The 25,715-nt window shown below is 50.3% G+C and overlaps 1 pseudogene; it reads right to left on the bottom strand.

The window, feature by feature from the left end:
* Positions 1-7,208: 7,208 nt before the first annotated feature.
* LOC146187378 (uncharacterized) overlaps positions 7,209-25,715 on the bottom strand; it is a 289,128-nt pseudogene continuing 270,621 nt past the window's right edge.

The raw sequence follows: 25,715 nt of genomic DNA, 5'->3' as shown, positions 1-25,715 counted from the left end.
ACCCGCAGCGACGCTGGTGACGGGTGAGTGGGATTTCTCGCGTCTGGTCGAGGTTGGCTTGGCTTGTGCTAGGGAAAGTGAGGTACTAGGCAGTAAGGACGCCAGATATGATTGGAAGCAAAGCTTACGCATATCCCCTGACGGAGGAAGAGCGTCTGGTAATTCGGCAACTTGAATTGAATTTTTAGCGGAAAAAAACGGGACATTCTGAGGGAAGAAGAGAGATTGATGAAAGCGCTGATGCGTGATCATGCCGGCGGCGGAAAGGCTAAAACTGCGTCCGAAGCAACGGAGCAGCGACAGTTAGACCTTGGCCCCGTGGCAGAAAGCACTAGTGCAGTTGAGGGCTGCCCCTCCCGGTATTCGGCGAATACAGATAGCCTGGACGAGCGAAGCGCTGCTAGCTCAGGGCAGGGAGCGGCGGAAACTGCTAGTGCAGCCCCACAGGCGCAGCTAGAGGAGCTAGCGTTAGGGGGCGAGACGAACTGCCCGAGCAGTGTCGTGGCGCGATTGGAAATGCGCGAAAAAACGGATGAGCCGTTAGCAGGATTGGAGCCCGACGGCAGCGGCGCGGATCCCGCGCATTGAAATTTCGCTTCCGAAGTGCGAGCTGATCAGCCGACGGAGACGGAGAGCGCCCCATGTGGGGATCTACGCGCAACAGGTGTCGAGGCTGAGCTTACGGTGAGGGCGCCCGCTCCATTTGATACAGAGGGCGCAGTAACGGATTCTGGTCAGTTTGATATCTCTGTTCAAGAGAGCGAACACGCTAAACTACAGCACAGTAGTAGCAAGCAGTACGCAGGTGGGCCTCTCAAAATTCGAGTAGGCACGACCGCAGTACGCGGACTCAGAAAGTCGAGGCCGCCGAAGGTAAGGCGCGACGACGTTTCTGTTTTGGGAAGCAGTCTCCCATCGGCGGTCAGTGCAAGGATCTCTAATGCTGGCGTCGCGAGAGGCGGCAAACGATGTGCCGCAGGCGCTAAAGGCCACTGCTACACGACAACGCGGGCGCCGAGGTGCACACGAGATCTATAGTGTTCCGGCGTATAGCAGCAGGCGCGTGCCAAACTCACTTCGCCAGAGCAGGAAACTGCATGGAATAGCCTCGTCATTGGAGCCCCCGTACAAATCTTGCGCAAAGTACAGGTACGAAGAAAGCCTCACTGTCCAATTTTGTATCTGGTTGTTTGGCATAGCCATGCTGGCCTCACCAGGCGTGAGGGTTCCTGCTTACCCAACGGGTGGCGTGCACGGAACTGTTTGACGGCACTAAAAAGTGGTGTAAAGACAGTTGCATGACGGAGCGGGAACTGTGCAGTGGCGTGAGCGTTCCCGCCACCCGCCGTGTTTTGTGATGTGAACGGTGACGCGTGCTACAACTGTGCGCCACGGGTGGGTGCTTTGTGCTGAAACTCGGACTATGGCGAACTCTGCGTAGCCAACACGCGCTCTTGTAGTGCAATATTTTGTTTTTCGTGTGTCTTTACATGTGCCTCATGTATAGCAAATATAGGGCGCACTGCTGTGCGCAATGCAGGATGTGGCGGGCTGTCATGAAGAACTTTCGTGTCTTCAGTGCCGTTGTTTGTATTGGTTTTATTTCCCGACTTCGAGTGTACGGTTTCCCTCAGTGGGGACGGATTTAGGTGCGCTGTAGCCTGGCAAAATGGTCGCCTCGGCGGGAATGTTGCGGCCTGTGTTTTTGTTTTGTGTAAATGAGCGGATTCCAAGCTCATTTACCCTCTTAGGAGGGACGTGTAAGGCCGCAGTGAAAAGCGACTCGCACGTGGAGTCGAGCTGGCGGTCGAACCCCCCACGCGCCTAGGCCAAGGAGCGAGCGCTGTTGTTTTTTTTTCTCCTTTTCTCCCCTTTTCATGGGCGCGGGCTCGCGGGCGCGCGGGAGGCCTAGTTTGCTTCGTCCTTTCGCCCCGAGGCGTCGCCAAGAAGCGAACGACAGACGCATCCAATTATCAGCCGGGAACAACAGTGGCACGCTTCTGCGAACTACTTTACGGCCAGCTCGTCCAGCGATCTCCCGCCGTGGCGCCAAGCATGGGTGCAGGGCAACGCCGTTAATGAAGCTTTTTGCACTGCCACAAGCGCTCACTAAATGTTCTGCAGAAGGCAAGAGGCGCGACCCTTGGCCGCCCCAAGTAGGCAATCAGCCCAGCGGCCTCCCGCTGTGCCGCGAGACATTGGGTCCGAGTGACGGCGACTCTAGACTGCTCTGGGACAGTTGGCCTAGCCTCCAGATCCCCCGCGGCGTTTTTTTTTCACAAAGGCGCCAGCTGCAAGGTCGCATCGCAAACACGCTGAGGAGGGGAGGCAAAGACAGGCGCCGTGTGAGAGGGTTTGGGGACCAGGGAGTGGAGAGAGTGTGTGTTTTGAATGTTGTATTTTTATTTGACGTAATTAAGGACCTGGGTCCGAGATTATTCCCAACCCACCGGGGTTGTGGCATGCTTTTAAATAATTTGATTGGCTGTTTCATTTTCGGGGCGGATCACCTAAGGTGACCGCCCTTGGGTCTTTGTTGATGTCTGGTCATCAAAAAGCGGTTCTCGGACCAAGTTTGACAGTCAAGAGGCTCCGTGCTTAGCACGTATTTACAGTCCCTAGACTTTAACCGAAATGCTCGGTAGAAAAGTAAGGGCTTGTAGAGTGACTTCTCTGTGTGAGAGTCTATTTTGTCTTAAGTTGCAGTTGTCTGTGTGATTCTTGTTACTGTAACTGTTTGCCAATGTATATTATTTTGCTTCTGTAAATATATATCTCCTCCTGACCATCATCAGATCATCGTCTACTGTTTCCTCACTACCTGCCGAAGACAGCTATTCATTACTCTCCACAACTTCTTGAAAATTGCATTACTGCCCCCACACTTTTGAGAACACAGAATGCTGTGCCGGGTTTACGGCTGCACAAAGCATAGAAAGCAGATAAGTCGCAGTGCTATCCTGCGGCTGCCTGGTCTGCTCGAGATTGATGGTCCATCCAGGCCGGAGTGGCTTTATATATGGGCCATGCCATGTGATCTCAGTGTCCTTTCACGAATTGCGCAGGCGCGGCTTGCGGCATATCCGAAGGGCTCGTAGCTGCATGTGTGAAGTACGGCAGTATCCGGCTGATGGGCGATGCACGGGTCGTCGGCGCCGATGATCAATTCGTCGTAAACCTGGCCGGAGGCGGCTGCGCAAAGCGTAGAAAGTAGATACGTCGCTGTGCTATCCTGCGGCTGCCTGGTCTGCTCCAGAGTGATCAGCCGCCTCCGGCCAGGTTTACGACGAGTTAGAAGAGTTACGCGGATCCAAGGCCAAGTCGCTCGAACCTTCTTTTTCCGAAATTGGAAAAAAGCTGACGTGCCGAGAAGCAGAGCGCAAGATGGAATTCCGGCGGGAAGATGGGCTATTATACAGAAGCTACACAGAGAAGATCAGGTAGATGCTGCGTCAGCTGGTTGTCCCAAAATGCCACCGCGATGCGGTATTAAAAACCACACACGACAGAATAATGGCCGAGAAATTCGGGTGCTCAAAACACCAAGGACCGGATATTGGAAGAATTTTTCTGGCCGGGCATCACCGCCGACTTGAAAAGATTTGTTACTTCATGTGACATCTGCCAGCGAACAAACCCAAAGGGCAGGGTACACCGTGCGCCGCTAGGGAAGATGCCACTCATTGGAACCCCCATCAAAAGAGTGGCCATAGACATCGTTGTTCTAATTCAGCCCCTTTCAAGCACGGCAATCAGTATATCCTGACCCTAATTGATTATGCAACCCGATACCCAGAAGCCGTAGCGCTGCCGAGCGTGGAAACTGAGAGAGTCGCTGAGGCACTGGTAGAGATGTTCTCTCGATTTGTTGCCCCCTGACGAAGTTCTAAGCGACTGGGGCACCAATTTCACTTCTGACTTGATGAAGGAGGTGGCCAGGCTTCTCTCGATATGCTAGCTTCACACGACATCGTACCCCCCGATGGCGAACGGGTTAGTCGAGAAATTTAACGGCACCCTGGAATCAATGTTGAAGAGAATGTTCGCCCAAAAGCCTAGATATTGGGACCGCTGCCTAGCGCCGTTGCTCTTCGCATACAGGGAAGTGCCGCAAGCAAGTCTCGGTTTTTCACCCTTTGAGTTGCTGTATGGACGACAAGTGAGAGGACCCCTGGCGATTTTGAAGGAGTTGTGGAGTAACCGCCAGCTCGACGAGGAGGCGAAGACAACGTATCAACATGGTTTCGACCACCGAAATCGTCCTGAAGAAACTTGTAAGCTAGCGCACGAGGAGCTCGCAAAGGCCGGAACACGCTACGCGAAACTGCACAACCGAAACACCAAAGGAAGGATGTTCGGTTATGGAGATAAGGTCTTGGTTTTGCTACCTACCGACACCAACAAGCTACTACTTCAGTGGAAGGGGCCCTTCGAGATCAAAGAAAAGAAAGGTGAGGCAGACTACGTAATCGAGACAGCAGGAGGAAGAAGGATGTTTCACGCCAACCTGCCTAAAAGATGCGAGGAGCGAGAAAGCGAGCCAAGAGAAAGGGTATGTCACGCGGTCTGCGGCATCACTGAATCGGACAGCGATGGGGCTATTCCTATTCCGGCTTGACGTGAAGCTTTCTGATAGCTTGATGGTGGATGAATGACAGCAGCGTCGAGGTTAATTTCAGAACACGCTCGCATTTTCTACGACGTTCCGGGAAAGACGAACTGGGCTGAATGTTGGTTAGAGCTCACCCCCAGCACTCCGGTGCCCGTAAGGCAATATCCCCTTCCATTCGCGACGAGATAAGGTGTCGAAAGAGAAGTACAGCAGATGGAGAAACTCTGAATAATCGAGAAATTGCAGTCCCCTTACAATTATCTAGTCATTTTGGTGAAGAAACCGGACGGCAAGAACCGCTTTGCATCGATTTCCGGCGCCTGAACGACGTCTGAGTCACCGATTCGGAATCCATGCGCAGAGCTGACTCGGTCCTCGCTACAGCCGGAGAGAAGAAATACTTCTCTAAGGTGGACTTCGTCCAAGGATATTGGCAAATTCCGTTGACCAAAGAGCCCAAGCTCAACACTGCGTTTTCAACAACTGCGGAACTCTTCATATTTTGGTCTGTGCCGTTTGGCATAAAGACAGTCCACGGAGTATTTTGCAAGTTGATGCAGAGTGTTGTGGAAGGAATTCCGGGAGTGCAACACTATTATTACAATGTCCAGGTTGCCAGTACTACGTGGGAAGAGCATCTCTCTTCGCTACGACAGCTGTTTGCAAGGATCCAAACAGCCGGTCTGACAGTGCGACCCAGCAAATGCGAGTTCGGGATGGAGAACTTCGAGTTCCTCGTGAATGGCATCGGTAGAGATGAACTGGCGTCACTTGGGAAACGCTGGGGAAGATTCAGGCGGCATCAACTCCTCCAACAAAGCATCAGATACAAGCATTCCTCGATTTGAGTGGCTATTACCGCGACTTCATTCCAGACTATGCTCGAATAAGCGAACCCCTCACCCAGCTCATAATAAAGAATGAGAGCAACGTCGTAAAGTGGAGCCCGGTACACCATGATGAAGCCTTTGAAGAACACAAGCGGCGAGTTTCTACCCTTCCCATACTACGACTCCCAGACTTTTCCAAGCAGTTCGTGCTGCACACAGACGCCTCTGACACCAGCCTCGGCGCGGTGCTAATGCAGGAGCATGGCGGAATGCTTCACCCAGTGGCTTACGCTAGTAGAAAGTTGCTTTCCAGGGAAGCAGCATACAGCACAATCGAGAGAGAGAGTGCTTCACATTGGTTTGGGGGGTTCAGAAGCTTTCCAGCGACCTGAACGGGGTGCCCTCCCTTGTTCAAGCGGACCACCAACCACTGAGCTACATGGAACGGGCCAAGCAACTAAAGAGCAGGGTTCTGCGCTGGAACTTGCTGCTCCAAGAGTATCAGTTCAGAATCGATCATATAAAGGGCAAGAAAAACGTGGGAGCCGATTATCTTAGCAGGTTATCGATTCTTTAGCATAATATTCACTGTATTGACATTCAAATGTTGTATCATACGTGTACGTTGACTTATGTGCTAGTTTTACATAACGGTCAGGTTCGTACCGAAAGCTTACTTGTGTATAGTATAGGTCCATGTGCCGCCTTCTGTGTGTATACAATATTATGCGATAATATTCCGAAAGTTGGGGGCCGTGTCACAGAATAGGTAGCATCCATTAATTTGCCCATGTTGCATTTATACACACGCTGAATTGTTGTTCTGTAAACCCCATATGTTCACGGGACCTGTATATGTGACCATCGGTCGGGCGCGCAAGAACGCGTACGTGCACGTTGCCTTGCCTCGGAACAGTATAGCTTTCCCTGTGTTAGCTCCAACTATCTGCATGCTCGAGCAGAAGAGTACGTGCTGCCTGTGTCGTACTTTCCCAACTCAAAGTCATCCCTACTACCTAAAAAGTATAGCGCTTCCTTTATATATCCGTATATTCTTTTTCCCTAGCAATGGGACCGCCAGAAGAACCGCAGTCAGGACGTACGTGACTTGTTTTCGTTGTGCGTTATTTTTTTCAAACCTAAGATGGGGGGGGGGCGGTGATGCAGTGAAAAGTGTAGTGTGTCTACGTGAGCTTTCCTCTGTGAGTGAACTACTTTGTGCGCTCTAAGTGTGTTTTGTTTCGGACTCCGACCCTGCGCACAAGGCATCGTCGACAAGGGTTTAAAAAGGAGCCGCCGAGATCTCAAAGTCAGTCCGAACAGTTCGCTCCCGGAGAAGGAAACCCGAGCTGCCGCGTACTCCCGGTGGGTACCTGACCGCCACCGCCGGCACCACATCCTCAGACAGCAAGCTTCACTGGAAGGACCGTCGCCTTCGAGTGTCGCCCGTCTGCGTCGTCCCAGTGATGGACTGCCGCCGCGTCTTATGGTCAGTTGTATGTGCGAAACTGCTCTGAGAGGCAGAAAGAAAAAACTTTATTTGTCAGCGATTGGTATTTGCCTTGGGCTGCATTCAGCTGCTCCAGGTGGCCGGCAGTCCAAGTCTGTCAGCGACCTCTTGCGCTTCGTGAACAAGCGGTAGGATATGAAGCGCTATTGCTTGAAAATACTACGCTTTACAGAAAATGGATCACATTGGATTGGTAAGACGGTTATGTGGGCCTGCAGTAGAACTCGCGCTGTCGCGCGTGCGCTCCGGACTGGGCCTACGTCGTCCTCTGGGCACCGGCCGCGCGGCCTGGGTCCCCGCTCGCAGTGGCTGGCTCGCTGGTTCCCTGCCGGGCCAGCGCCTTGATGACCTGCTGGACGGCCCATAGTTGTTCGTCTGATTGTTGCTCCCTACGGCTGATTCCAGTCGCGGCAGGATGCTCCCAGACTTAGCTTCTTCCTGGCACTTGTTGCAATTTTACAGAATGTATGCGAAGCCAGCCGTCTCCGTTCGGCAGACTCTGCATTTGTCTGTCGGGTGCGTCTCGGGATACATTCTGTGCATCAGCGACGGGCTAGGGAGTGAGCCCGTCTGTAGCTATCTGAATAAAACGGCTTGTTCTCGACTGAGCCCCGAGCAAGGGGATGGAAGAGTTCTGCGAGCCAGGCGGAACGCCTTGGTTATTTCGTTGTAGTCGGTCATTCGGTCCTGGGTGCCTAACCACAGCGGCCAGTCGACCAAGGCGCGGTCCGTTAGCGCGCGTGCCTCGGCGTGTGCCGTCTCGTTGTGGTTGGCGTTGCGGTCTGACTCCTCACCCACTTGCTCCGGGAACAACTTGATTCTCACTTGTCTGCTGCCATCGCCGTTCTTGGTTGCCTGCAGTATGCGCACCGCTTCCTTCGCTATCCTGTCTTTGGCGTAATTTCTCACCGCCTGCCTCGAGTCGCATAGCACTGTGTGGCAGTCGCGGTCGGCGATGGCCGGGGCGATGGCCACCTCCTCCGCTTGCTCTGCCTTGGTGCATCTCGTGCTGGCCGTCGTGCGAACGGTGCCGGTCGCGTCGACGACGACCGTAGTGAAGCCGTGTATCTTGGCGTACTCAGCCGCGTCAGCGTAGCGTGCGTGTGTGTCGGCCGCGTGCTGGTCTATCAGCGCATTGGCTCTCGCTGCTCTCCTCCCTTTGTTATACTTCGGGTGCATGTTCTTCGGTACCGAGTCCACTCTGATGTTGCGCCTGATCTCATCGGGGACGGGGAGCTGCGTCTGCTCTATGCCTTGATATCCAATTCCTAGGTTGTCCAGGATTTTCCGGCCGGCCTTGGTCATAGAGAGTCTTTCGAGTTGTGCGGCGCGTTGAGCCTCGGCTATCTCCTCCAGCGTTCGCCCGCTCCTCCTGCAGTGCAATGTGCACAGTGCGAAAGACTTCTGGCATGAGACCAACACCTAGACGTTTACAAGGCCTGCTCACATCTTCCTCTCCCCAGCCGTCTACGTCACGCTAGTTGTCCTTTTCTCCTAACACCGTTGGCGTTTGGACGGTACACCATCGCTCCTGTCGCATGGCGTTCCTTGGCGCGCGTTCAAGTGTGGGATTGCAGATGGCAGGAACGCAAGACAAAATGAGACTTCTGGTTGGTCGCTTCGATTTTGATGGCTGGTGATGTCACTTCTCTGCCGACCAGTCAGGTGCGCCACTCGCCCGGACAGCTTTGTTCGACGACAGTATGAGCCAATGAAGGCTTTTTCCGAACGTTCGCGAAAACAGGTTCGAACGAAAATGTTTGAGCAACTAAATATCAGCTTTTTAGTCTTCGCTGCCTACTCTCTTGGTTAGGTTTGGTGCTGCACAGCTCCGCGTTGACGTTATTTTTGGGTTGCTTTCGCAAGCTCAAGTGTGCTTTCAATCGTGTTCATGCATTTTTGAATGTATCAGTACGTGCAAAATATTGAAGTGTGACCAGCATCACCGGTGCTTGAAACGAGGATATGGCGTTTCGCAGAAGTCTACACTTGACGTGGCGTAACATGGGGTGGTGCTGTGTTCCTGGGTGTCGCGGGAACTATGACACTGGTCCCAAAATGCCTGTTCTCACGTTTCCAAAGGATGCCAGAAGGAATGAAGCGTTGTCCTTGTGCTTGCGTGTGCTTCTTATGTTGTGTGTTGCTACCTGCTCTGCTGCCTTCTTCCAAAAAACTAATCGTTGATTAGAGTCATCCCGCGGAGGTATTTCAAACCCAGCGCGCACTCAATGGTGAGAAACAAGTCTATTCCGTACTCCTCATGTCCCACGTGCTCGACCAGAAGGCCAGGTAGCGCTTAAATAATGTTTGATGTGAAAAGACTGGCTGTCTTAGAGAACTTTGACCAGGGCGCGCACAATGAACAGAAGTATGCAGTAGTATGCTGGACTACTTAATAGCACGCAAATTATGTAGTAGTGTGTCTGTATACCGCCAATAGGTGACTACATATCATTCATACGTTGCTCAAGTTTGTGAACTTCACTTCCAAGAGAAAGACATGAAGAAGCTATCACACTTTGATACAGCAACAAGAAAGACAATGACAGTTGACACTGACAAGTTTCATCTGGTGTCCAATGCCGTACCACCTATTTACCCGAACTGCTCAGCTTACTTGAACCAGTCCCAGCCCCGTAGGGCCATGCCGATGTCAACCACCCAAGCGGTGGCAGGTGAAATGACGGCCTACAAGGTACAAATCCGGCGGCATGCTAGCCGCATAGGCCTTTCATGTCTGCGAGATGTCGCCTTGGAAACCTATAAAAATGGTCCCACACCAGAAATTCTAGTGCGGCATGCAGTGCGTGCCGCAACAAACGTTACTTTGAACAGCTTTTGTAAAATGAAAAACGATCATATTCAAAGTACAGCGCAAAAAAAGATAAAGCTGTGGACAGAAAAAAGATGTTAAGCAAAAAATGAAATTGGCCGCTTCCAACCCTTCCCTTAGATATTGGCGGTGCATGCCTCGGTGGTGCGAAAAAGAAAATATACTCGAGTGTTAGTCAAGCTCCCTTAATAATTACCGAAACGGAAAAAGCCTGCAACAGACGCGCATCTGGGTGTCATTATAACAAGCAGCCACGCCAGATTCAACGCGAACGCAAGGTGGCGGAAAGCAGCATCCGGGGTGCTGGGGGCAACTGGCGTGACGTCACGGCCTCCGTGGAAGGGCCTTAGTCAAGAGGGTGTTGGTCCGAAACGCATCGGAACGCTGGGTGGCCGCCGTCCTGTTTTCGCACCACCACCTCCGGAACGCTGCAGCAGCATACGTTTTCAGGCGTGGTCATGCTTTCGCAGCGGCATCTGCCTATACTTAAAATATGAGAAGTCGCCGAACGGTCTTTTGTGAAATAATAAAGTTGCGATAACTTATATGCGGTAGCGCGCGCGCCACGGAACGCACCATGGTATACGCCGTCGTCTCCGTCGCCACCGGATGATTCAGACGGGCCAGGCGATGACATGCTGCTGCCGTCGCTGTCCTCCAGCGGGTCACGAAAGGGGGAGTACTCGTAGGGATCAAAGACCAACTCGGCGGCAGCTTCGCGAAGCCTCGCTTTGAGCTCGGGAGCCATGCAGACCGTGCCAACCGACGCACGAAACCTAGGTGGTGCACGGAACGCAAACAAAATCGGAGCACCATCGGAAGTAAACAAACCGAGAGTTAGTGGCGTCACTTCGTGACAAACCATGGGCGGGCGTCGTGCTGAACATTTTTTTAGTCCGCCCGTTGCGGCCTGTGTGTTGAGGGGTAGGCCGACGGGAGAGGAGGAGCATCATTTTTAATATGGAATATCTGCGTTGTTAAAGAAGTTAGCCCAAAAATGTTTGCGCTGTGCTGACTAGTGACGGAATACCGATAACTCTTGCGCCTTTCTTAAATTCGGCTCAAGCTTTTCATGGGACCTTTAACTATCACCGTTAAATGCTATAGGGCAATATATTGTACTCTATATAAGCTATTCAACTATATATCACTTGATGTTTTCGCGTAAAGTTGGAATTATTACAAATAACTAATTAACGGCAATTAAAATAAGTGCAATGCAATTATACTCGACGTAAGCTATTCAATGATAGAACACTTCAGGCTATTATACTCAACACAATCTACGCAGCGCATTTATGCACGTGCAGTGGTAAGACGCCCGACTACAGTGCCGGAGTTCCCGGGTTCAAACAACACCGCCTAGACTACTTTCAAACCCGACCGCGGCGGCTGCGTTTCGATGGAGGCGAAACGAAGTAGAGTCCGTGCGCTGTGCGATGTCAGCGCCCGTTAAAGATCCCCAGGTGGTTGACATTACTCCGTAGCCCTCCACTACGGTCCCTCTTTCTCTCTTTCCACTTTCATTCCCACCCTCCTCTCTTTCCTTACGGCGTGGGTCGGGTATCCTCAGAGCAAGTGTGACAGTTACTGCGCCTTTCCCTTCCTGTGAACCAACTAATAAAAGCTTTTCCTTGAAATTTTATGGCATACGATATTAAAGAGTGAAGATATCGAGAGAAGTGCTATGTAGCGTAGGGCTGCAAATTGGACTATAAATTTGGAATGACCTTTCGGCGATGCGTTCTTTGCAAGAAGGCCCGTACGCGGCATGCCTAAATCACTTTTAGGCACGCTGGCTTCACTTTAAACGCACCACTTCCACTCCTATAACTTCTCTAAAGTGAAAAAAAAAAAAAAAAACAGAAATGCGCCATGCTATGTTTTCTTTTTTGTTTTCGCGGTTTCTTTTCGTTTTCGTCCTTCGTTCTCTTCTGTACATTGCGCAACCATGGCGCAACCCGACTCTAGAAGGATCAGCCAATGAGTGTTCCGGCGCTCCATCGCATGACTGTCTCTCGATGCGGTGGACCAATCAGCGCCCGCCGATCGAAGCGCCGTCAGCATGTGCGAGGACGCAAGTATGCGGCCTGCTCTGTCGTCGTCGGCGTCTCTTCGTGGTGGGATGTGTGAGTGACGGGCCTCTATGGATTTTAGACTCCGTGAACGTTGGGTGCTCAGTGACGTTTTGGGATGTGTGCCATGTTCCAGCCCTCGCCCAGTGAACAGAAATCGAGCTTAGACTTACTTGATGCAAAGTTGTTTACGAAAAGTGCGGACTCGCTTCTAGAGGCTTCCAAGGCTACGAGATCAGCGGTGAGTACTTTTCACACCACTCATTTCAGATCGCTTTTATCTCCGGAAAACTTAAGTGGCGATTCTCTATTGGGATCTCTAGTTACATAGTTTTTGTTCTTTAGCCGTGTTGCTGCCGGTAATACGTCTCCCATTGCCACTGGAATACACTTGCCGCTGATGCAATTAGTCGTCGCACAAGTTTGTGTAGGGGTGAGGTGTGGAGTGTCCAGACCGTGGGCACACTTGAATGTGTTGCGCGTTTCGTTCAACCCGCGGATTAGTAACGACCGCAGTTTAAAACCGTTCGCGGCACCGCTGCAAATCGCAGTAAATTCCGGTTTCTGGGAGTCTGTGCTTTCGCGCCTCGTTTTGGGGTGTCTAGTACGTGTCACACCGGGTCGGTTTATTTCGTCACACTCGGTTGAGCCTTCGTGTATTGTGCGTTGTGTATTGCTATGTGTATATCTGGTATAGAAGGCGTGTTATGACAAGCGTATTGTGTAATGGGCTTATAGTGGCCAGGTACACCTTAAAAATGCAGTGAATGGTGCACCTCTCAAAGCGCCTCAAATTGATACGCTTCCGTAAAGATGGAAAATTTCCTTAAATTTTGAACACCCGGCAAAAAAAAAGAAAAAGAAACGGTTTTTGGGTGTTTTTTTCTTTTTTCCAGAAATTTTGGAAAGAATGGAAAACAAATTTCCTTATGCCCATGACACGTTTTATGTAAAGTGTCCGGAGCTCATATGTGAATAGCAGACATGAAATGCTTTCTGCTTTTTCAGGGACAAATGCAGGTTTCAACAGATCGGTTTAACGAACAGATGCCGTCTACAAGCATCACCGCGAAGGCTTCCAGTAACCTGCGCTCTCTAAGTAGGCGCGGCTTTCTGCAATTGTTATGGCATCTAGAACGCAGAATATTGAAACGTCTCTTCTGTGGCTGCTGCATGAACTTGAGCTTTCTCTGCATAAGAAAGCAAGTGAATCAAACGAAAACAAACGCTTTTTCCGCGCACTGTCTACATGGTTATATAAATAATAGTAGATTCGCCGTTGCTTCGGCTATAAGCCCATTTGTCATCATGCCGTACACAGCTAGGGTTGACCTGTTTAAATACTCATTCCTTCCGAAAACCATTGTTGAATTTAATAATCTGAATCCGCACGTCCTTTATAACACCAAATCACCTGAGGTATTCGAAAGAAAACTAGAATTGTGTTTCCTGTAATGTGCCTGCATTTCTTCTGTATTATTTGTTTTCCATTTCCCAACCTGTAACAGTCCGTGATGTCTCACAGTTTTGTAAATAAAAAAAAAAAGACATTCACTATGTGGTGAATGTTCTTCGAAGACATGCGCGGGGACCTGCGGACGGCTTCATCGACTGTGATCAACAAGTGAGCCGGTTGCTGTGAACGTTTAGGTCGTGGTTGTGTTTTTTTTTTATAGAACTTTTTGGCTTCGCCACGTCGCGAGTAGCTGGCGACCAGAGTGCCGAACCGGAATTTTTTCGCCTTCGGTTCGGGTTCACGCCTTTCGGGTTCGGCTCCGGAGGCCCATTACATTCCGGTTCAGGCATAGCTCACACGGGTTCAGAAATAAACAAGAAAAACTTGATTTGTATTTTTTTTTTCAATCCACATTTTTAATGCCGAGTTTTCTTTCCTGTTCTATTATATAAAAAGGCAAGAATATTCATGTAGTAGACCGTATCTTGTCTTTGTCGTCGGATGTGATGGGCTTCTGTTGACTTTACAGACCTCGGAAAACAGTTTATCATGAGTGACCGACGATTAGAGCAGGATAGGGGGAAATTGTTATATTCATTGGCGCGTAACCAACTAAAGATATTGTGCGGCGAAAGGTAAAAGAAAATGCTTTTCAGGTACAAGTATTTCATACGATGTTTAGTTAAAAGCGAAACCTCATCTAGTATATGTACAATACAGGGTTTTGAATATTTGGGGGCTGGGATTTAAAACATTCCTATGCAAAATCTACTACCCCATTCCAGCTGAAATAACGTTCACAAAGTATCAAAATATCGTCTGCGTTATCTGGTAAGTGATTCAACATCGTTACTTGCCTAGATTTTCCGAAATAGAGGAAAAACTGCTCTCGGTGGCGTGCACAATTTTCGCAGAAGAGAGTCGAAACGCTGCTTTGACATGGTGCGTCATCTGTCGGGCAGCGAGGCAAGCGCGCCAACGGCCGGGATGGAGCTTGCCTCGCTGACCGACAGATGACGCACCATGTCAAAATAACTTTTCGACTCTCTTCTGCGAAAATTGTGCACGCCACCGAGAGCAGTTTTTCCTAGATTTCGGAAAATCTAGGCAAGTAACGATGTTGAATCACTTATCAGATAACGTAGACGATATTTTGATACTTTGTGAACGTTATTTCAGCTCGAATGGGGTAGTAGATTTTGCATAGGAATTTTTTAAATCCCAGCCCCCAAATATTCAAGTCCCTGTATTTCGTCCGGCTCCCATTAAATGACTGGAATCAGATCCACGTCGGACGAAGCACACATCCAAGACTAGTGATGAATCTGGCATATGTGTGACTATATTTATATCGCACAACTCGCTCCATGTAGATGAAACGCAAAAGCAAAAGTGCGTTGTGGCCCGAAAGGCGCTGACAAAGGTCTCCTCGGACACTTATTGCGGTGGGAGTCATCATATTTGCCGGAGAACCGGCTTAATACGACCATCGTCTTGTTTCGCGCCATAGTTGCCTGCATAGGCGTGCTATATAATTTCTTCTATAACCACTTTGAAATAGACTTATGATTAGTCGCATACTATACAAGCATGACATGGCATCAAGGCTGCTGGCAAATATTTTGAAGCGAAAAGCTTCACTACGAAGATCGGAGCCGAGATTCGCGTATGTCGCGATCGAGTGACGTCAAAGTGGAGGCCAGCTGCGCTGCCCCCTCGGTCGTTGCCTAGCAACGCTTAGGAGGTGTACGACTCCTCCTCATTAAAAAGAAAAATTGTCTCCATGAGGCAATCGAGCCTCCATCCCTTCGATCCCCAGCGGAGCGCTGTACCACTGTTCTACGCCCCGGGTCGTGAAACGCTAGTTATTTCCTCTTTTCTACCGTGAGGATGGTAGCGGGATTCCGCGAGTGACAGATACTGCGATTGGCACACAATTTGAAAGTACCAAAGACTAAAATAGTTAATCATCACCATCAGCATCATCACGAAATCGTTTTATTTCCACCGAAATGAAACTCCTTTTTAGACCCCCCCGGCACGCAGGCCTCTCAGGAGCCTCGCAAACTAAGTTACATTGCTGCTTCATGGCCTCAGTCGCCAGGCGGATAGCTTGTTGCTGTTAAATGGGGTTCTCGTTCCGCAGCAAGGTCTCCCAAGCTTTTCTATCTTTTACCTTTTGCTCTGCGCCCGGGCTGCGAACACATTCCCAAATTACATGGTCGAGAGTGCTTCTCTCCCCGCATGTTATTACAATGCTGGTCTTTTTCCTATTTAGACATTGTCATGTATACCCAGAAGGGGCTTATATGATATCCCCCTTGTAATCTCCTCCACGAAATTGCCTCCTTGTTTCCGAGGGAACGGTCGGGTGGTGGATAGACCCTCCTGCTCAGCTTATAATGTTCCGTGATCTCGTTGTAAGAAATCAAGCTAGCTTTTATGTCTATGCGAGAGGGCTGCTCTACGGCCGCCCGGTGCTAGAGAGCTCAAGCAAGCTCGTTTGCAGCTTCAATTCCTGCAATAGACTCGTGCGCTGGAATACATATTATATCTATACTACGTTCTTTCAGCCTTGAGTTAAGCCACTCAATTAGGGTGACGTCAAGGATGCCACGTCACCCATCTGTCGTCAGCGATGAGGACCAAAAGGGAACGAATGGGCTCCAACGCCGCCGGGCGGCGCTTCTTGCCTTCCGCGTGACAGATGCTGCGCCTTTCCTTTTCTCTAAACGAATTACAGAACTCCGGTGAACGTATATGGGCTCGGCGTGAAAGTAAAGGAGAGTTTAGCTGATGGCGAACGGCGCAAAAGACTGGAGAAATTAGTTTTGGGGGTTTAACGTCCCAAAGCGACTCAGGCTATGAGAGACGCCGTAGTGGAGGACTCCGGACATTTCGACCACCTGGGGTTCTATACCGTGCACTGACATCGCACAGCACACGGACGCCTTGCTTTATCCTCCACCGAAAAGCGGCCGCCGAGGCCAGGAATCGATCCCGCACCCTTGGGAACAGTAGTCGAACGCCGTGACCACTGCGCCACCCCGGCGGGGTCATCATCATCATCATCAGCTTGATTATACCCACTGACGGGCGAAGGCCTCTCCCATATTTCTCCACTTAACCCGGTTCTGTGCTAGCTGCATCCACTTGACCGCTGTGAACTTCTTAATCTCATCCGCCCACCTAACTTTCTGCCGCCCCCTGCTACACTTTCCTTCTCCTGAAATCCAGTTTGTTACCCTCAGCGACCATCGGTTATCCTCTCTTCGCACTACATGTCCTGCCCATGTCCATTTCTGCTTAATTTCCACTAGAATGTCGGTAACTTGAGTTATTTCTCTGACCCACTCTGCACGCTTTCTATCTCTTAATGTTACCCCCACCATTTTTTGTTCCATAGCCATCTGGGTTGTCCTCAACTTAAGTGGAACTCTCTTGGTTAGCACCCAAGTTTCAGCCCCATAGGTGAGTACAGGCAAGATGCAACTGTTGTATACGTTCCTCTTGAGCGGTACCAGTAAGCTGCTAGTCGTAATCTGCGAGTACTTGCCAAATGCGCTCTATCCCAATCTTATTCTTCTTGTTATTTCCTTTTCATGGTCCGGATCGGCGGTTACTACCTGTCCTAAGTAGACATATTCGCCTACTACTTCCAGTATTTCGCTACCTAATGTAAAGTGCTGTTCCTTCCCGAGGCTGTTGAACATTACCTTAGTCTCTTGAATATTGATTTTCAAGCCTACCTTTCTACTTTTCCTGTCTAGGTCATCAATCATTTGCAATTCATCCCCCGAGTTGCTTAGCAAGGCAATGTCATCAGCGAATCGCACATTACTGAGGTATTCTCCATCTACTCTTATCCCTAACTGCTCCCATTCCAAGTCTCTGAATACTTCCTCTAAACAAGCTGTGAATAGTACTGGTGAGATTGTGTCTCCTTGCCTGACACCTTTCTTTATGAGAATTTTGCTACTTTCTTTATGCAGAACTATGGCTGCTGTGCAGCCACTATATATATCTTCCAGCACTTTCAAGTACGGTTCGTCTACCCCTGATTTCGCAATGCCTGCATCACCGCCGAGGTTTCAACTAAGTCAAATGCTTTTTCGTAATCAATGAATGCTACGTATAAGGGCTGGTTATATTCCGAGCATTTTTCTATCCCCTGATTGATTGTATGGATATGATCGATAGTAGAGTACCGTTTCCGAAACCCTGCTTGATCCTTTGCAAGATTGCAGTCTAAGGTTGTCCTGATTCTCTTAGCGATTACCTTAGTAAATACCTTATACGTAACAGACCGTAAGCTGATTGGCCTGTAATTTTTAAGGTCCTTAGAGTCCCCTCTCTTGTGAATGATGATAATGTTTGCATTCTTCTATGGTTCCGGTACCGTTGATGGCACCAGGCACTGCATTTAGAGGGTGGCCAGTTTTTTTGTTTTCGAAAAGTTTGCCACAAGGCATAAGTTGAGAAAGGTGGAATGTGATGCAGGAGAAAGAATGTTAAAAAAAGAGTGAAGTCCAGTTGCGCTCATGTATTCGAGAAGGTTGGCAGTGTAGCGATTTTTCATTGTCCATTTCTCATAATCGCAATCGCGATTCCACCGCAGGCCCACCTTCATGATTATCCGTTGCCTAATGTGAGTCGTTGATGGACACGTCCACAACCAGTGACGCACATCGCAGAAGTCAGGTGGACTGCCACAGTGAGAGCACCTGTCAGTCACTGGTAGATCTTTTTCCCGCCATCGATGTCGAACAGATGGGGTCAGAGCCGCCCCTGTCCGGATCCGGCGCACTGTTACCTCCTCCTGCCAAGTAAGACTATGGGGGAGAGGGTGCGAACACGGAGGAATCAGAGGAGGAGGAGGAAAAACATTTATTATATAAACTTCCTTTTCTTCCTGAGTGGAGCCCTAAGTCCAGGGCTCCATGTGCCGCCTCAATCCTGCAGGCCCGCCAGAACAGCTGTCGCTGGTCTTACGGGTTGATGCGAATAAAACGGTCTCAGAAAGAATAAATACAAATCAGTCCATAAGCCCATGGGCCACAGCAATCCTCTCGGCCCGCTCGATTAGCCAGTGTTGTTCGGTCAGCTCCATGCGGGACAAGGCATCTCCCCAAGATGAGATGGTTGGGTGAAGTACAGGTGGAATGCCGCCGGGTGGCTTTGGGCAGGCCCAAACAGAATGATATTGTGTAGGTTGGTGTTGTTGGCAGGCGGGGTATTTATCTGGGTAGCGGGTGGGGAAAAACAAATGTTTGTGGTACAAATTTGTATACGTGTGAGTCTGCAGTTGTCGCCTTGGTGAGTGTTGGGTGCGGCGGTGGCAGAATTCTTTGTGTACGGTAATATAGTGTAATGTGGGTGTAAGACTGTAGAACTGTGCTGGCGTCCTCCGTGTCTACTTCGCCCCCCCCCTGCTTCTGTCGACAGCGCCCGGAAGGTTGCTGCTCGGGCGAGCGCGTGCGCGCTCTCGTTGCCAGGAAGGGAGTGACCAGGAGTCCAAACAATTTTAATGGGAAAGGTATCATAGTGTATTGGTGAGAGCACGCGTGAAGCCTCGAAAGATAATGTATTCTTCGCGAAGGCGCGACACGCAGCTTGTCAATCTGTGATTATTGTGTATGTCGGACTGGTGGGATGTTCGTAACATGTGTCCATGTGGTGTATGAACGCGAGTGCTACCGCTATGGCAGTCTCCTCAGCCGTCGTGCTCGAGTTCCTACCACGAACGGAGCCCGTAATCTTAATTGAGCCGTTGGCGTCCGTAACAGCTAGTGCCAGAGCGTCTGTACCCGATGGATATCTCGCCGCGTCGACATATAAAACACTCTGGACACCTTTGTACTGGCGCAGGAGTGCCTTGACTCTAACGGTCCTACGACCAGTGTGGAGCGCGGGGTCCATATTCTTTGGGACTGGCGCGACCCTGATCTTAGCTGCCAGTTTGGGCGAGATGGCATGGTGCCTCTGTTGCAGCGGTGTTGTCGGCTCCGGGTAGACTAGTCTACGGAGTACAGTCCAGCCCACTCTAGTGTCTCGAAGGTGCGTGAGTTGGCCATTCCTTTGGGCTTCTATCAGCTCTTCAGCGGTATTGTGGAGGCCAAGCTGAAGCAGGCGATGCGTCGAGGTGTACGGGGCTGTCTTTACTGCCGATCGTAGAAAGATGTTCAGATGATTGAGTTCAGTTCGATTGAACTTGTGATAAGGGCCGTGAAACGTCATATGGTTGATTAATAGCGCCTGCACGATTCGCATGGTATCCCTTTCCTTGAGCCCCCCACGTTTGTTGGAAATACGGCGGATCAAGTGCGCCACCGGCGTGAATTGCTTCTTCAGCAGCTGTATAGTGTAGGTCGCTCTGCCGTTGCTCTGCAGATACAGGCCCAGTACCCTTATTCGATCCACTCTAGGGATGGGAATTCCTCCGAGATGCAATTCGATTTCCCGGTCGACTACTGGGGTCCTCGCTCGTGCACGTATCACAAGCAGTTCTGATTTCTCAGGCGCGCATGTAAGCCCGCGCTCAGTTGCGTACTGCTGTGTCATCTCAATTGCTTCTTGCAGGCTGTCTCGCATGTGGCCGTCAGAGCCTTTGGTGATCTATAACGTGATGTCGTCAGCATAGAGCACATGATGCAGATCAGGAATTCTTGACAGCAGCGGAGCAAGTCCTGCCATCGCCACGTTGAACAATGTGGGCGACAACACCGAACCCTGTGGGGTGCCTCGACCAGTGAGACGTATCGGTTCAGAGCATACGTGTCCGATACCCAGGCGGAAAGCCCTAACGTAATCATAAGTTCGTTGACTACAATGTGAACTCGCTAGGTCCTCCAAGATGGCATCGTGCGACACGTTGTCAAAGGCCCCCTTCAGGTCTAAGGCCAAGACAGCACAGGCCTGGGTCCTGCCGGGATGATTTATCACTTCCTCTTTGAGCTGAAGGTGAACATCCTGAGTAGAGAGAGATGCGGCCGGAACCCGAAAATGGTGTCAGGGAAGATGTTGGTTTCCAAGTGTGGGTGCAGCCGCCGGAGCACTACATGCTCCATCAGTTTCCCAACACACGACGTCAAGGATATGGGTCGAAGATTCTGGAGGGCGAGCTGCTTGCCTGGTTTCGGAATTAAATTTATGTCAGCATGACGCCATTCCTGCGGGAGTGTACCGGTCTTCCATACGTCATTATAACTGGCCAAGGCAGTTATTGATTCGTCGTCAAGGTTCTGGAGCATCTTATATGCAATACCCTCCGCCCCAGGGGCAGTGCTCCTTCTCAGGCTCGCGAGTACTGCTCGAACCTCTGATTCCGCGATGTCCTCGTCCAGGGGTGAATACTCATTTTGATAAGGGTAGTCTCTATATTGCGGTCTGGGACCCGTCAGTATATAGCGCGCCTCCAGGGTATGCAGCACTGCAGTGCTATCTTTCGCTTCCTTATGAAGGAGTTTGGCAAACGCTTTAGAGGTTTCCTCTTCGGTCATGGATGGGTCGAGAAGGCCTAAGAGGAGTGACCACGTTTTGGCCGTTCCGAGTGTTCTCTGCAGCCTTGTGTAGAGCCTGTGCCAGTTGGAACTCGTGAGCTCTTCCGCATAGCGCTCTGCCGCAATTGCAAGTTCCGCTATACGTTTCCGTAGCTTCCGATTGTGTCGGTGCTTCCGCCATCTTCGGAAAAGTCCTCTTCGAGCTTCCCACAGATGGAGGAAGTGCGGGTCGATCTCATGTGCCTTTTCTGTGGGCTTCACTACGGAGGTAGCGTTCTTTAAATCCATCTGAAGCTGTCTCACCCATTCAGCCATATTTAATGAGAGCGCGTGTTCGCTGGCGCAGAACCTGCGAATCATAAACGTGGTACAGGAGAGGATCTGGGGAAAGAGGGGAAGGTGGTGGATCGCCTGATGTTTTTATGTGCGTCATAGCATCCGCTTGAATATTATGTGGACCGCGAGCATGGCCGCGAATCCAGTGTATGCGCACAGGACATGGGTACTTTGAACAGAGCAAATGTATGGACTGTGTTATTTGGAATGTGCGTCGAACGGCCTTAAGCTGTTTAAGGGCAGTGAGAGAGTCTGTGTAAAGATGAACTGCATTGAATGTAGGACCTGGTGGAAGGGAGTGTACGGCATTGTAAATAGCTTGAAGTTCCAGTGCCAAAGGGGTGCACGTATCCGCGGTATATGTCACATGAGTGTTGAGATTCCGATTAGAGGGACTATACACAGACGTAACTTCTCGTTCTGCAGTATGTGATGCATCGGTATATAATATGCACCCTTCAGGCAGATGTGCGGTTGATACCGACGGGGAAGCAGTGGGGCGATTGTCCGTGAGCTGGCAGTACGACCATGGAGGTAGTGTCATTAAATGATGTAGATCTAAAGACTGTTTGCGAGCTCTGTTTGCCATACGCTGATCAACGAGTTCAGTGAGCGTATTTAGCGGGGCGTACTCCTGAAGTACTGGTGTGGGTGTTAGGTGGAGAAGACAGGTTATTGCACGCATAGCCTCACAATTGATGGCCTCAAGGGAGTCCCACTGTTTGCGGGTGAGACGTTCAAACTGTGCCTGGTAGATTATACGCGGCTGTACGACAGAGCGAACAATTGCTGGCGGACCGTGTGAGCACGCGCGCCGCCAGAGCGCAGAGCTATGCGACGAATGAGACCTAGAGTAGCGCGAGCGGTGTTACGGATGGCTGTCAGCCACGGGGTGCCAGTCCCAGAGGAATGAAGAAGACCAAGAATGCGAACGGTTTGTACCTGAGGAATTGGGGTATTATCTATCATAAAATGTATAGTGGGAGCTTTCCGTAAGCCAATGAAACAGGATTTTGTATGCGAAAGAGTTAGACCCAAAGGAGCGAGGCGAAATGTCAGTACATCCAGCGCATGCTGGAGGGCCGCCTAATAGACAGACGTATCTGGGTGACAGCACCATAAGGTTATCTCATCGGCATACGCAAGCACGCGCATAGAAGGGATGGCCTCTAGGGCTCGAACAAGTGGAATGAAGGCCACATTAAATAATGTAGGGGTGAGAACGGAGCCCTAGGGCATTCCTCTGTTTGAGGGGAAGTAACCAAAGGGCTTTCCATGGACACGCACACTGAATGTTCTATTTGTTAGAAAGGCGTGGATGGCGAGGAGAAACCTGTGAGGAAGACCAAGAGTGTTTAGGGCGGCAAGCACGGCTGAGTGAAGGATGTTATCATATGCCTATGTTATATCTCTAGCGATCACAGTTCTAACAAGATCACTGTGCGGAGAGTGGTGAAGCACGTCAGCAGCCAAAGTAGCAAGACCGTCCTCCGTTCCTATTTGCGGGCGGAAGCCAATTTGGGATTTTGGATAGTAATCATGGGATTCCAACCACCACGATAAGCGAGTGGCGAGAATGTTTTCGTAAAGCTTGCAGATTGTTGGCGTCAGGGAAATTGGACGAAGGGCCGAGAGAGATACTGGAGGACGACCTGACTTCTGTATTGGAATAACAATAGAATGCTTCCACTCGTCCGGCATTACACTAGAATGCCACACGTCATTGAATGCATCAAGCAGGGCCTGCAAAGCAGTCCCTTCCAAGTTGCGGAATAAGGAGTTAGGTATGCCGTCGTGCCCGGGAGCAGAGTTAAATTTGAGGCGTTCAATGGAGGTCAGCAGCTCTGCCATGGTTAGGTCAGAAGTAATCGCATCGGGGGGTTCGGTAACCGGTAAGCAAGGTGGAGAAGTCGAGGTGGAAATACAGTGAGGAAAAAACTGTCTGGCCGCCTGTTTTGCAAATGCGTCTTCATCTACATTCATCGCAAGGCGAATGCTCTCTGTGTAATCAGAAACTTGAGAAGAGGGCTCCATGGCGTGAAACACTCTCCAAAGGTGTCGGTTACTCTGCTTGGAGGACAGGCGCTCGCACCATGAAGCCCAACGTTGCCTTCCTAGACGATTTTCATACCGCCTCGCACGCGCAGTAGCCCGGTGAAGAGCGGGGCATCGGGGTTACGAGCAGCATAATGATCTGCCTGCCGACGCAGAGCCCAAAAATTGAGGAGGTGGATGTCCGGGTTTGGCTCGTCTTCAGCCACAGTAGCGGTAATCGTGTGGAACGCAAGAACAGCAGAGAGAGTAGACAATGCTGATGATGGGTTGAAATCAGATAAGCGATTGTCTGCGCATACAGAGTCCCATGATGTTATTCGTATGCTGCGGCGTATTTTACGTATCCGCGAAGGAGTGAGAGAGATAAAGATAGGACTGTGATCACAACCCCAGGTATCTGGTTCAACAGCCCAACGAGGGCTACCAGGGCTGCCCTGGATGTGTGCACCCCTGGGAGAATCCGATGGGTAACCCCACGATGTATGTGCGCCTTTGAAGTCTCCCCCGACTAGAATAGGGATACCCGAGTGGATAGAACGCAGAAAACGAACCCATCCAAGATTAGGAGATGCGGAACCAGGACGGCCATAAAAGGAAACTAGTGTAAGTGTCGTGCGTACAGGCTTAACTAGGAGTGCTACCACCTCTTGGCGTGTGTTACACCGTCGTGAAAGGTCGATCGGTGTGTGGGGAACTGAAGTGTGAATATAAATTGCAGATTTACCTGGGCTGAGAGAATAGGTGATACAAAGGCGATCAGGAATGGAAGGTGAATGGTAAGCGCAGAATCCTGAAAGGCGAGGAAGTGAGTTATGCCCACGCCTTTAGCTTTTTGTCGCTAAGACGGATGTTCACTTCAGAGGCCTTATTCGCAAAGCCTCGACAATTCCACTGCACCACCAGAGACAGTGCATTATCCATTGCGAGGCTGAAGAGCTTCTACGATGAGGGAGGTCACCTGCTCCATAAGGTATAATATTTTATCCACTGTTGGGGTTTTCGGGGTTAACGTGTTGTCTGCACGTGATTGTGGTTTGATGCTTATTGGAGGTGATTCATCTGAATTCTTATCACGAGGTATTATACTTCTTCGAGAGGGGTGAGAGCGACGCTGTTCTCGGAGCTGGGTGAGTTCGTCTAGATGTTGGCGAGCCTCTGCAATGGCATTGTCTAAAACAGCGTCTTCATCTGCGGCATCCACATGTGATTGGTGCACTGGCTGTTTTGGTGTACCATTTGATCCACGAGGGTGAGTCGCTTGTGCGTATGAACCATGCTGAGAAGACGTATGGTGAGCAGGTGGGTCAAGTAAAGGAAGTGCAGGGAAGTCGGTTTCGTTACATGTAAGAGCAGCGAAGCGATTACTTGTAGGAATATCTGCTTTTCCAGGCGGCTTGCGCAACGGCCTCGTTCGCTTCTTCTTTGGACAAGCGGGGGAGCGCATGTCATGGTCCGCCGATTTGCATAGGGCACAAAGCGCTATTGGTTCATTCATGTCGGCCACAGCTGCCGGATTAGGGTAGGTATTTTGCATGTCTTCTTCTTTATTGCAGTGATAACAAAATATACGACGAGGTCGAAAGAGCTGTGGTTTGATAATCGCACCATAATAGGTTAGGTACTCAGGCAAAGTCAACGGGGCTTGTAGGGTGAGTAGGTATGAACCCTGGCGCCCCAGAGGCCGTGCTTGCAACACCAGCTTTTCTAGCATGATATCCCCCCCCCCCATCCTTCAGCAAATCTGTAGCAAATTTGTAGGTATCTGATCCTCTCCAGCTGATTTCCCACTTCTCATAGTTTCTAGTGCTTTCTTGACCTCGTCCTTCGTCACTGGTGGAACGTCTGTCTGTTTTTCCCTACCGCCATTCTCATTATGGTCCTGACTACTTTGGCTACTGTAGAGATCTGTATAGAACTCCTCGGCTACTTTGACTATCTTTTGCATATTCGTGATGACTTTGCCCGCCTTGTCCCTTATCGCATACATCTGGTTTTTGCCTATGCCCAGTTTCTTCTTTACCGCTTTAGGCTTCCCCCGTTCTTTACAGCATGCTAAATTTTCTCCATGTTATACTTCCTTATATCGGCCACCTTGCGCTTATTGATTAGCTTTGATATCTCGGCCAATTCGATCTGGTCTATTGGATTGGAAGCTTTCGTACTCTGCCGTTTCTTAATCAAATCTTTCGTCTCCTTGGACAGCTTACCGCTATCCTCTCTATTCTACCGCCTACTTCTACCGCAAACTCAGTAATGATATCTATGAAATTATTGTTCATTGCTTGTAGGGTAATGTCGCCATCCTCGGTTAGAGCTGAGTACCTATTCTCTAGCGAGTTCCTGAACTCTTCTGCCCTTCCCCTCACCGCTAATTCGTTGATGGGTTTCTTTCTTACTAATCTGTTGCGTTCCTTCTTCAGATTTATGCTAATTCGGGACCTCACCATCCTGTGGTCACTGCATCGCACTTTCCCGATCACCTCTACATCTTGAATAATGGCCGGGGTTG

The sequence above is a fragment of the Amblyomma maculatum genome, chromosome 6 (assembly GCF_055883805.1).
Source record: "Amblyomma maculatum isolate TAMU_Amacu chromosome 6, ASM5588380v1, whole genome shotgun sequence".
Lineage (NCBI taxonomy): Eukaryota > Metazoa > Arthropoda > Arachnida > Ixodida > Ixodidae > Amblyomma > Amblyomma maculatum.
This window is presented reverse-complemented; position numbering and strand designations above follow the sequence as displayed.